Consider the following 13,332-nt stretch of genomic DNA (forward strand, 5'->3'; position numbering starts at 1 on the left):
GAGGGCAGCCAGCTGCCATATCAGCAGGGCTGTGTGGGGCTGAACACTGCCCCAGCCTCAGCAGCCTGCTCTTGACAGGGCTGTTGGACCCACCAGCCAGGCCAAATGCAAACCTCGGGGGGCTGCACCATCACTGAGCCATACTGGTATTCCAGTATTCCACACAGCATCCTTCACTTCTGCTGCTCCCTTCCCAAGCCACAGAGACAGGGAGACGTCTAAGGGAAGGGAGAAACTTCTTTTCCCTGTCTTTGACTCCAAACACAAGACCCCACTCTCCTTTCTCCAGACTAGTCCAGCCTTGGCCACTCCTGAAGCTTTGCCAGCTCCCCTGAGCCTGTAATATGTTGGGCAAAGCTTCTGCACCACTTCCAAACTCTCTCAGCAGATCTGCCTCTGCCCACAAGCTCCTCACCCTGCTCTCTTCCACTTCCCAACACACCTACCTCCAAGGCAACAGCCTCAAGGGATATTTGGACAGCAACGCATGAGCAGCACTGAGACCAAAGCCAGGTGCCACAAAGCTCAGTGGATGTGGAGACAACCAAAGCACCAGTCCTGGAAATCAGCCCCATGGCCCTAATCACCCATTCCTACCACCTTTTCCAACACTGGGAGCCTCCCAGCAAAGAGTGGGTAGTCACAATGCTGTCAGTGCAAGGGCACTACCAGAAGACAGTCACACTGCACAGAATCTTCCCTTTTCTGAGCTTGTTGGTAAGAGAATAGCCACAAGCACCCCAGATCACAGATTATTAGCCCCAAACCACACGGAGGTGGGACCAAGCAGTGCTGTCAGCACAAACCCAGTGGTTAGCCCAGAAAGCCACAGCCCAGCAGCTGTAGGCACTGGGGTTTCCTGACAGGTTGCTGGAGAGCTGTTTCCCACCCCAAGAAACTGGCACAGCTGCCACCAAGCCACTTCTCCAGTGCAGCCAAGACCCTCATGAACACCACAGTAGCTGCCTGGCAAGGAGACCAGCTCTGACACCAAATTCATGTGTCAGTGGCATGCCACAGAGAGAAGGAATGGGGAAGATGGGAAGGTGACAGTGGGAGATTGGTGCAGTGTGGGGATGCCAACCAGAACATCTCCTGCCAGGATGAGAGAGCATGACAGGGAACTTGCTTTCTTGGTGCATTTCTATGATTCATTGCTTCTATTTCAGGAAGTGGGTGAGAGAACTAGAGGTCGAGCTGCTGCCACAAACCAGGGCTAGAAAGCCCAACAGGAGATTCCCAAATTAACGTAGGGAACTGCAACTCAGAAGCTGGAACGAGAGCAAAGCGAGGCAGAGCTGGGGCAAGCTGAGAGATGACACTCTGCAGAGCTCCTCTGGGATTTCTGCTCCTAAATATACTACAGCAGCAACATCTCGTCCTAGTGACCTGACACTAGTGGTGATTTTGTCCAGTCCTGCTTGAAACCATCAGCAGTGACTAATAAAAATAAAACAACACAAATGTCTGTTTTCTTCAGAATTCAATGACATGGATTCCTGAAATTTGGATTGAACTAGAGCAGCCTCAAGGCCACCAGGGTGCAGAGAGCTCTGCACTGGAGCACAGGTACCAGCACAACCCCAGCTCCCTGCCCGTGGAAGCAGCAGCCAAAGGGCACTTCCCTGCTGCCACACAGACTCATGTCCCATGGAGAGGTCATGGTGCAGCTAAGGCAGGGCAGCTCCTCCACTGGCACCCTCTCTAAACCACAGGGCACTCAAACCCCCTGGGGCTGCACTCAAGTAGCACCTCACCCCGAGGGAACCCAGCCCAGGGCCACCACACCACTGGGAAGCAAGACCTGCACCACACACACCTCCAGAGCAGTCCAAAGGCATGGAAAACCCTGGGCAGATACCCTGGAGCCAAGCCCTGCCCTGAAAAGGGCAGCAATAAAATAATACACCCCAGCCCTGATGTATGCCTGCCAACTGGGCGAGTAGGACCAAAAATCCACCCTGCTGTGCTGCTGGGCAGCAAGTGATGCAGCCCAGAGCATGTGCAGCACTGAGCATCCCCAGGGCTCACCCCACAGCAGGGCCACACCGCTGGTGAGACAGCACCACAAGGTTGGGTTTTGATTTACACACACACAACATGTATATATATATATATATATATATACACACACATGTATTTATAGCAGGAAACCTGCTGTCAGAAACAAAGCCAGCATAAGAGCCAACTCCTTCCCAGCCCCTTTCAACCCCCACTGAAAAGGAAATTCGCTCATGGTTTCACCTCCAAGACTTGGATGGGGCTGCCCACCTCAGCAAGGCCAACACTCACATATCACAGCTTCCAGAATGCCTTTCAACAACAAGCCATGGACATGCCCCACAGATACCAGGGCCCCACTTGCTGGCTGCTGGAGAGGTGGCAAGGGGAGGCAGCAGCACTGATCCCTGAAGCTGAGAGCTTCCTGGTGCTGCAATATGCCCAAAAACATGTGCTTGGGATGGGAGATCACGCTTTGGGAAAATAATCACCACTTTTGATAGCACAAAGCAGGAGTACTGGGATGGAAAAACTAACCTTAAAAGGCAAAGACTGGACAGAGCATTAAGGACCAGCTCTCCACTCATCCGGGCAGCGAGTCCAAGAGTCAGCACTAGCCTACAAAGCAGCAGCCCTCATGGTAACACCCACAGACAAGGTTTAAAACATGCAGACAAGCACAGAGGTGCACATCTGGCACTCACTGACCTGCCTGCCATTCCTGGTCCTCCATCAAGACCCCAGCAGGTTCACTCCCAGCAAAATACCCCAAGAGCTTTACAGCCTTGCACTTTGCAAGGGAGGTTGAAGGAGCAAAGGCATGGGATTGAAAACCTCCAAAAAAAAACATGAAAAAGGGGAAATGGCACCTAATGGGCCTTTACCTGTAATCTCTCCAAGTCACTTGCTGCTCTCAGCAATGAGAAACAGTCGAGAGGAGACCAACTCCGAGCTGCCAGTAATTAGCAAAGGGGAGAGAGGGGAGATTTTCCAGGGAAGAGAAAAGCCTTCAGGCCACAGGAGAGGCAGCCTCACCATAGAGCTGGTGTATTTTTAGGTTCATCTGCCTGGGAAAAGCCTTGCAACAATGAGGAAAGCCTGGTGGTGGTACAAGTTAGAGCTGCACTACATATGCAATTGCTGCAACAAGGCTAAACTTTAACTCCTTCCTTCACTGCATAGAGTCATTGAAACTATTTGGCTAGGGTCCCTCCCCAGCCAGTGAATTAAATCATTTAAAACCTTATCCCTGGCTCAAACCACACCCTGATTAAATCAGTGGCAGGCTCTGAAGCTGCCCAGTGTCCATTACTATCACCCAATCAAGAATATCTTCAGCATCTTCAGTTTCCTCCCAGGCTCCTGCCATCCCCCCAGGCAGAGGCTGAGGACCCCATCCTGCCCTGCCATCCACCCCAGCTTCCACTCCTGCCCTGCAAGGATCTTCTAGGCAAGGAAGGAATTAAACCTATTTTGTCCTGAAAAACATGACAAGGAGAAGCAGCCATCTACTGCCCAAGGGCTCATGAAGCTTGACCCTCAGCAAAAAGGAGCATAAAAGAACAAGCAGTGAGGAAATTAAATAGCATTTCTCAAGTGCACAATTCCCCTTCTCTGGTCCTCTGCAAGAAGTCATGTCATGCCAAGAACAGCTTGAACTCCAGAACAGCTCTGGAGCCACTATGTGCTCTCACCACCACGAGTCTGCAGGCTGCCCTGCAGAGAGCCCTTCCAAAAAGGCTCACAAGCATTTCCGAGATGGAAACCCAGGCTCCCCACAACCACAACGTCCCAAGGCAAAGAGGCACACGAGGACAGCCTCAGCAGGTCCTGCCAGGAGTGCTTATTTGTGCCATGGAAACTGGGCCTTACACATATTTCCTAACTCCGTCCAGCTGTGCCAGATGTGAGAGTTGCTGGCTGTCCTCTGCCTTATTCCCACATCTCACCTGGGTATCACAGGCCATACCAGAACCCTACAAGGGCTGCTGAGGGGATCTCTGTTTGCAGCCCACTTGCTGGATGTGGAATTCCCAGGAGGAGAGTGCACCCCATCCTTCCCTTACACTCCCTGCAGCCAAGGGAGGAATATAAAGACCTGGATTGCCTGATGCCTGGGATGAGACCAGTGTACAGCAACCATCCACACAGGGCACAGCCTGCAGCCTCCAATCCTGCTTCAGGAAGTTTGTCCATCAGCATGTACAGACCACAACACCTCAAACCCCTCTGTGCCTCTCATCATCCACAGACCCCAACCCAAGGCACCAGAACACCAGCCATGGCACTGTGCCTTCCTACCATCAACACCCACATCAGCTCAAGGCTTCAAACACCACACTGATGTGAATTTTGCCACTTCAATCAGGACCAATTAATGACATCTTGCCCCCAGCCTAAGAGCAAAGAAGTACAGTCCAAATTGCCTGAAGGCCACCTTCCCCTTTGGCTTTGGTCCATGTGCTCCCAGACGGTGATTCTCACATCCCATCAGTCCACTGCCCCACATAAATGACCCAAAAACCAGCCCTGCTGGCAGAGGTCACCTTGGTCCAGCTGGACCTGCAGAGACCCAGAAGGTCACCCACAAGCAAGGTCTCTCAACAGCAGAGAAGTCTAACAAGAGGTCCTCTGTCCAATGAGAGATCCTCTGGCCATCAGCATCCTTCCCTTGTCTGATCTCATTCCCTGGGGCAAAATGCATCACTCCTCACTCCCCAGCCTGCTGCTCCACATCCCTCACTGGGCCAGGGCAGCCACAAACACAAGCCATAATCTTACTCTTCCCAGATCAATGCTCCTCTTCCAGCCCACTTCTCATCAGCATTTTCACCTCTCTGGCACAAGCATTTCCCCCAAATCTCAGAAGGGATCTGGAGAGCTCCCTCTTTGCAACAGAGCACAGCCACAGGAGGATTCCTGGTTGCTGCACTCCCTCTACTTCAGCAAAGGGAGGTCGGTCTGGAGTTGGTTTAATCCCAGCTAAACTGAAATTCCCATGCTTCCGCCTGGCCCCTTGCTGACACCAGCATTTGTGCTGTCCCGCAGCGAGCCAAGCACGACTGCTGCCACATTAGTTCTGATTAAAGCAACCACAAAACTTCTCCAAATGAGCTTTCCCAAACCATGTGTGCCTTTCCTTCCCCTATCAAACTCCCATCCTTCCCCCTCTGCTGTTCCAGTTATGCTGCTCAGGTCCTGGTTCTGCTTCCCCTGTGGAGATCCCAGCTCTGCACAGACCCTTGTTTTATTTGCCCAAGGTGAAGCTGACCCAGGAGGAGTGAGACATCCAGAGAGCTAGAGGAGCCTCACTTGGCAACAGGACAGGCAGAGAGGGGAAGGGGAAGAGCCTAAAAGTCCCACCACAGCAACACCACTGCAGGGGAAATTGTTCTGAGTCCAAAGGAGGCTTCATTCACAGCATCATGGGCAAAGAGCATTTGATATAAACAGGGAGGCACCACAGCAGGGGCTGTGCCCACATTCTGCTTTCCTAGGGGCAGTGCCAACACAACCCCCACCTCAGCACACCCCCACCCCAATTTCCCACAGCAAGGGGGTCTCATCCAGCAGACCTGGGCAGAGCACACTTCAAAGAGTGGGTGCAGCCCAAGAGCTGCTGGCTGGGAGGGAGGGCACAGCAAGGCTGCTCCTCTTCCTGCAGATCCCACCTGCAGCCCCAAGCCACGTTGGACACAGGCATCAGCCTTGCTACTATGGCCTGACACTGTGCACGAGGGGCTGAGATTCCAACAGGCATCAGCATAATGGATCGGCTTCTTCGGCACAAAACCAAGAGGAGGCGGCTGCTCGCCTGTGCTGGGAGGGCTGTCCAAGCACCTCTGCCAAAAACCCACTTTCTGCTAATGAAGGTGGCTGGATGGCAGCTCCAGCAAGTGCCACCACCCCACAGAGGGCCAGGGAGCCATACAAGGCACAGCCAGAGAGCCAAGAGATGGGAGCTCACACACTCCCCTGGCACAGTCACATCCGTCCCTCCCAGCCCTGTCCCGTGCAGGCACGAGGCCATGCAGAGCAGGACCTCTCCCACGTGTGTCAGCAGCCCCATGGGCACCTCGGCCGTGCTGATAAGGAATACCAGCAGCAGCTGTGGAAGCCAGGGCTGCTGGCAGCGTCATGGGGCTCAGCGGCGGTTCTCCTTCGGAAACAGCACTGCCTTCCTGCCTTCCTCCTCCCCCATTTCTTCCCGATGACATCAGCCTGAAAAACAGGTTCTTGACTTCAGCAGGACTCATCGGGCCGATTCTGGTCCCGCCAGAGAGGGGAGAGCCCCCGCCTTGACTCCAGAAAGGAAGCAGCCATCCAGGAGCCGGACACGGAGATAAGCAGCAGCGGGCAGGCAGGGACCCTGCCAGCATGCCAGCACTTCTAGGAATAAAAACCATGGAGAAGCAGATGGGGTGGAGGGAATGCGACGCTAGGGAACAGATTTATATGTTTTACAGAGGCCTCGGCAGCTGTAAGCTGGGGCTCACGCCCCAGCTACAACACTGCTCTGCTACAGGGCAGCCAGACCTACCCAGTGCAAAAGTCAAATCCCAGGGCAGACTCCCATCTCACTCCAGAGCCCAACAGCAAGCCCTCAGGCTGGCCAAAATGACAAGACAGGACTTAACACTATCCAGCAAAGCCTTCCGAGGGCCACAAAGCTGGACACGGACCAGCAAGGGAACACGATCCTGCGAAACATCCTGCCCACCAGCCAAGTTCCAAGATTATTTTTAAACTCCTCCTAAAATATTTTTGGGTTTTCCTCTTCCCCTGTTGAAACTAACAGTCTGCACAGGAAGAGCAAGGCAGCCGCCTGTACACAAAGCCCGGCCGCATGCACAAAGCAAACAACTTATTGCCATTATAATTACCTGCGATGTTATCGGCGCTCTGACAGGGTCGGCATTCACAGAAGGAAATGTGGTTTTCACATCGTGTCACTTGAAAGAGTGAGACCATCCTTCCTCCCCTCCTGCCCCTCAGCAGCAACCATGCATGCCAACACCACAGTAAAGTGGGGGAACAGCGCTTGGATGTGGGGCTACATCATGCAGGAAATTTCTCCCCCTAACATAGGAATCTGCCTCTTCTCTTGCCAGGAGTTTACTTCTGCAAGAGAGCCTGAATATTTTGACATGCAAACAGTTGTTTAACTAAGCACATAAAGCAAAGGGACTCACAGGGCTCCTACAACAACCCCAAGACTTGCCTGGATGGGGGTAGCATCAGATGTGGATCTGCAAAGGATTGAGCCCCACATAGTGACACTGCCCCAGAGATGCTTGGAGCATCCAATCTTCCCAACAATTGTGGGAAACCAGCCCCACTCCCAAACCCTCACATGCCCAACTGCAGCTCTGCTCCTCCAAACTCCCAAGCAAACATGAAGAATCACTCAACATTTATCAGTTCAAAACACGCGTGCAATTAGCAGGAATTTTTTTCCTCCCTCCAGTATAATTATATATGTTTTAATGCAATTACCACCCCTGTATTTTGTACATTAAACAGTAGGCAACCCAAGGAAGAGAGAGGCTTTTATTTTCCTTGGCTTTGCCTTTCTGAAAATAATACTATGTTGCAAAACAACTCCGGAAGAAGGGCTTATCTTTACCAGAGAAAGAGGGAGAGAAGATGAAAAATGGGAAGAGGGAAAGAGAAATCTCCCAAAGAGAAAGTGAGGATTGCAGTGTCCCCCATGCTGCCGTCACCCTCCAGTCCCTACACATACCTACACCTTGAAACCGTCCCTGATACCACAGACAGGACTCGGGAACAGCCTCAGCCCCTGCTCTCCATCGCTGACAGAAAGGAAAACTGAATCAAGCAAATGGTTGTGGTTACTCAAGCTGGGGTCATTAGCCGGATTAAAGCTCCCAAGCTTCGGCCAGCAGCACGGAGAGCAAAGTGCAGCTAAACTGCCCAAATTGGATTACCAACGCTCCCGGGTCTCTGTGCCAAGTTGGCCAGCAGATTGCAGGATGCTCGGGATGGGGAGGTGGGCAGCAAGCCCCAGGACTGATCTGCAGGATGCCAGTGAGGAGGAGGAGAGATGAGGAAGAGATGGTCCCTCCACAGCACATCCCCCAGAGCCACTCAGCCTGTCCCTGGCACCCCTGGCATGTTCTCACCTCAGGCACTTTCTCTAGCAAAATCCCTCACAATCTCAGCTCAAGGAACAAAGAGGATATTGCACCCTGGCTCGCACCAGGCCCTGAGTTCACCCCAAAAATAAAAAATCTCCTCTGTGCTTCAGGCAGCTCACAAGGGTCTCTGCCCCAGGCACAGATCAGTACACAGCAGCCCACAGGGCTAGGGTGAATTTGGCCCCCATTACACTGAGACACCATGGGGACAGAGGAGTCACCCAAAATAGTCCATCTTTGCACCATGCAAGGTTACTTCAGAGGAGAAAGGAGCAAAAGTGTTTGTGGAGTGTGAGTCTGATGATCTGGAGTTTTCTTCCAGACTCATACATCTCAGCACACCAGCAAGAAAGAGGAGGTGTGCCAAGCCTTGGCTAAAGGGAAAATAAACTTAGAAATGTTTTTCATTCAGGATTTAAATGGTGGCTTCCACCCAGAACAAGGGCTGGAGGCAGCTGCAGACACAGTGTGCTCAGGGAAGGAAGGCAAACAAGGACACCTTCCTGTGCCCAGCCACGCTCTGACAAACCCATGTGAAGGTATGTGTTTGCCTACATCACATGCCCAGTTCATGGCATAGAAATCATCAAAACTTATGTTTTGGCTGGAGCTTTTCTCCTCTATGATGCACAAGACGTTTGCTCAAACATGACTTCCAAGCATAGCAGGAGGACCATGTTGGGGTATCTACATGGCTTCCATGCTGCCCCCTGGGCAGGACTAAGAGGGGCATGGATGAGGCTGTGGGTCAGGGATACTGTCAGAGCACACATGTTCTCACCAAGTACTGCATATCTGTAGTAGGATGTTCCCCGTAGCACCGCATGGAACACTTCCCAGGCTACAGCCAGAGAAGGTTCTCTCCAGCTTAAAGCCAAAACAGCCACCTCACCACTGGAGGGTGGCAAACGCTTGCTCCTCCTCATTTTGCATGGAGCCATGGCACTCAGCATGTTGCTGGGAAAAGGGACCCCAATCCAAACTCAGGAAAGGTAAGGAGTCATGGTCCATGTGGAACCAAGCTCCACACCACCCATAATTCCCGGCCTTTGGGTCTTCCTCTACACACATGGTAACACCAATTTGACCACCAACTCACTGGTCAAACCCTGGCCAGGAACCCTCCACTCACTAGTGTCTTCCATATAGCACACAACTACTTAAGGACATAACTTGAAGAAGACATTCACAGATAAGAGACAACAACTGAAGTTCTCAATACATACATTCCACCAGCTCAGATCAATGAAAAATCCAAGCATGCAAGCAGTGAGGATGGCATATGGGCATTAGGGTGACCCCTGCCCACCCTCCCATCACTGCATAGAGACATGGCAGCACCTCTGCTATCCTGGCTCTTTCAAGGTTCCCCTTCCACTGAGCCAGCGGGACCCAAAAGCATGACTAACACTGAAGACACAAACGACCAAGACACCAGAATATCCTACAATGAAAGGCAATCACAACAAAGCCCAGGAGGACTCTGCAGAAGCCCGACACAGGTAATGCTCTCCCCGGTTTGCAGGGTTTGCAGAGAGCTGGTGTCACCAGCACGGCTGCACCAGCCTCTGCTGCTCGGGAATTCCCAGCTCAGCGCCGGGCTGGCTCTCGGCAGCAGTTTAGTGCCGCAGCCGGGAGCAAGGCAGGCAGCAACAAAGGCCCTGACCCACACTCAGCCTGGAGAATAAACACATCCGAGCTCCCTTCATTAAGTTCGATCCCAGGGCCAGATCCTTCGCTTTGTTCAGCAGAAGCGCAGCGCAGCGAACCCACGGAAATCAGCAGGCTGGCGTGACACTCCACGCAGGGAGCAGGGCAGGGGCCAGCCCCGGCTGCCGCCGCCATGGAGGCGGGGAGGCAGCCCTGCCAGCACGCAGCAGCGCCGCTTTATTACCCTCTTCCATTTCGGCTGCGCTAAGCCCCGCTGAAACAGCACTCCCCGGGAGCCGCCGGCATGGCCCTGGGCCCCGTCTCCAGGGGAGTTCAGAGGAGTTTGTTTATCTCTCGCAGGGCACTGCCTCGCTCGGGGAAAGGGCTTTGTGTGACGGAGCACAAGGGCTCCGCTCCGCAGCTCCGCGCACAGCCCGAGCGTGCACGAAGGCGGATGCCTGCGCTCTGCTCCAAATCCGATGCTTCTATTAAAGAAACAAAAAAAGCCAACAGGGGAAAAAACTCTCCCCGACGCAGCTATCACCGTGCTAACAAAAGCAACGTCGCCAAAACTTTAATCTTCAGGGTGGCAGCTGCAGAAAGCCCAGCCACCCAGCGGAGCAGCAGCCAGCCAGCCCCCGGCGCTGCCTCCCCGCAGCCCCTCGGGAGCAGCGAGCGCATCCAGGCTTGCCTCTCTCGGAGGAGCGGCACCGGCAGCCAAAGCCGCAGGCGGATGGGGAGCACCAAATCACACGCATGATCGGGTATTTTGAATCCAAACTTCCTTACCAGCCTTCCTTACGGCCCCGTGTCGCCACGCCGCTGCCGGCACCGGCATCCACCGGCACCAGCAATCACTGGGCGGCGAGCGGGAAGAAGAAAAAAGCCTTCCCTCCTTGCAGCCACTTAAGAAATTATCCATGCATCCTCCCAGAGGCATCTGCCCCACTGCTTTTCCTTGGCTTCTCCACCTTTCCGCCCTGTTCGGTCACCAGTGTCTTGAGAGAGAGACATCGAGTCACTCATTTTACCCACTGAGTATATACAAAAGACCCTGGGATTGTTCAGGAAGCAATTAGCCGCTGTTCAGAGGAAAATGGTGTTTTCAAATGGATAACCTTTGATGTAGTCAATAGCCTCAGCTCCTCTTTTTTTTTTCTTCTTCTTGCAGCCGCACACAAAAGAAATGAAAAAATAAAAAATGAAAAAAAGAAATCCAGCAAAAGACTGGTAATTCCCCCCGACACAGCTCTTGCTCAGCAAAAAGGGATTTTCTCGCAAGCTGGAGGAAAAGCAGCTTCGGCAGGCGACTCATCTGCCCAACTTTTCTCCCCTCCGTGTCCCGGAGCATACGAGAAGGATCATGAATATTCATCCCCCCCGTTAGCAGGTTCTGCTTTTGTTTTGTCCTCCCCAAGCAGGAGCCAGGGGGGAGCTAACAAGTGAGGTTAATGCCTGTCTTTTCTCTCCCATCCGTCTCCTCTTTAACCAGTGACCTTCATGTTAAGCCCTGTTTACACACCAGCCCCCCTCCCCTGGCTCCCCCTACCCCGGCGCTCGGCCAGAGGCAGAAGGAAGAATTTTCCCGCAAGGAAGACAAGGGAGGAGAAGGGATTGCGGGATTTCGGGATTTATTTCAGCATGCCACAGAGATTTTGCAAATCCCTCCCCAATCGCACGCCGGAGCTGCCGCGTGCGTTCGCTGGGCAGGAACGGGAAGGGGCTTAGGGACACCGAGCGCGCAGCCGGCTTTATTCGCCACCTTCCCCGGTGATACCGGCGGCGGGAGGCGCGCACCGGCGCAGCCCCGCACACAGGTACCGCAGCCTCCCACGCCTCGCTCGGAGGTGCCCAGCGCTGCGCTGCCAAACTACAGCGCGATCACAATAGTAACGATCACAACGAGGGCGCCGGCAGCCATCCCACCCGATCCCATCCCATCCCGCAGGGCACCCTCGACACCTCCCCGCCGGCGGCTGGGGAACGGGGAGCGCGGAGGGAACGGCGGCGCTGTGGGCTTCGGGACGAGCCCAGCCCGGATGCCGCTCACCGCGCCCCGGCGGGATGCGGAGATGTAAAGCAGCGAGAACGCGTGAATGGTTATGGGATAGCACAATGCGGGATGGCAGCGGAGACACAGGGCAACGCGGACCCGGGATGACAGCGAGGATGTGGGGCAGCACGATGCGGGGCTGGCAGCGGGGATGCAGGGCAGGGTGGATGCGCGATCCGAGGCGGCGAGCACGGGAAAGGCTGAGCCCCGTTCACGTCCCCAGCAGTGCCGGATCCGGGTGGGCAGCGGGGCGGCGGGGCCGGGGCAGCGCACGGCGCCGAGAGCCGGGGCGGGCGGGTGCAGGGGGAGGGAGGGAAGGAGGGAGGCGGCCAAGCCCCAGCCGCTGCACCGGGCAGGGAGGCACCGCTAGCAGCGGCTCCCCGCGGGAGCGCCCCGGCCCGAGCAGCTCCGAGCGGGGAGGCGGCCCTCTGCCCGTCCAGCCCGCACCTGCCCGCTCCCCGGCACACACCGCTACGAGACCCACGCGGGGCGTGGGGCGGATAAAGAAAGAAGCTCGGTCCCGGCGCGGTTTTGTCCCCCCGCGGGAGGCGGCTCCCGGAGCCGCGGGGCGCAATGCGGGCTGGTCCCGGCGGCAGCAGCGCAGCGCCGGCCCTGCCCGGCCCAGCCCTGCCCGGCCCGGCCGCCGCGGCCCCTCCGCGCCCCCCGACGGGGCCGCCGTGCCCTGCCCGGGCCAGCCCCGCTCCGTCGCCGCCGTGGCAATAAAACCAAATTTTTTAGGGGGGCAGTAAAGCCAAATCCGCATTATTTTAAACGAACCGACCGATCGGGCGCATCGCGCCGCGCCCGAAAGTTGCAACCGGGTTACTCACGGCTCCGGTCCCCGCTCGCCTCCGCCGTGCCAGCCATAATTGCATTCCACACCAAGCCGCCCGCCGGGCCGCCGCCGCCTTCTCCGCCGCCACCGCCTCCTTCTCCTCCGTCCCCTCCTCCTCCTCCTCCTCCTCCGCGCCCGCCTCCCCCCGCCGCCGCCGCCGCCGCCGCCCGGGGCTCCGCGCCCGCCTCGCTCGCGCCGCCGCCGCCGCTGCTGCCCCGCATGAATGGGACGGGGCGCGGGGCCCCGACGGAACGCCGCCCGCCGCGCGAGCACGCGCGCGCACGCCCCGCACCGGCGGCGCGCGGAGAGGGAGGAGAGCGGAGAGAGGCGGGAGCGCGCCTGAGAGCGCGCCGCCTCCAGGGGGCGCCCAAGGTGGGGAGGAGAGGGCGGGGCGAGGTGGGCGGGAATGCTCCGCCCCCCGCCCGGCCTTAAAGGGGCGATGCCGCCGGGGCAAGCAGTGGGGCTCACTGAAAGCGGTCACTCAGCGGAGGCGACCGCCAGGGGCTGCGGGGCAAGCAGGGGCCAGCAAGGGCCAGCACCCACCTGAGCCTGCTCGCCCGCCGCTCCTCTGCACCCCACGGCTGGACTGCATTCCCCAGAAGTGTCCGTTCAGCATCTTCCCACAGGCATCGCAT

General features: G+C 56.0%; 1 protein-coding gene across 1 annotated transcript in view; it reads right to left on the minus strand.

Moving 5' to 3' along the window:
• PLXNA1 (plexin A1) overlaps positions 1 to 12,949 on the minus strand; it is a 113,006-nt gene extending 100,057 nt beyond the window's left edge. Inside the window, exon 1 of the mRNA XM_085072586.1 lies at positions 12,693 to 12,949. The gene's annotated coding sequence lies outside the window, so the exon portion shown is untranslated. The remainder of the gene's footprint in view (positions 1 to 12,692) is intronic.
• Between the last annotated feature and the right edge of the window lie 383 nt (positions 12,950 to 13,332).

This window comes from Lichenostomus cassidix, chromosome 12, assembly GCF_008360975.1.
Source record: "Lichenostomus cassidix isolate B80296 chromosome 12, HeHo_3.0, whole genome shotgun sequence".
NCBI lineage: Eukaryota > Metazoa > Chordata > Aves > Passeriformes > Meliphagidae > Lichenostomus > Lichenostomus cassidix.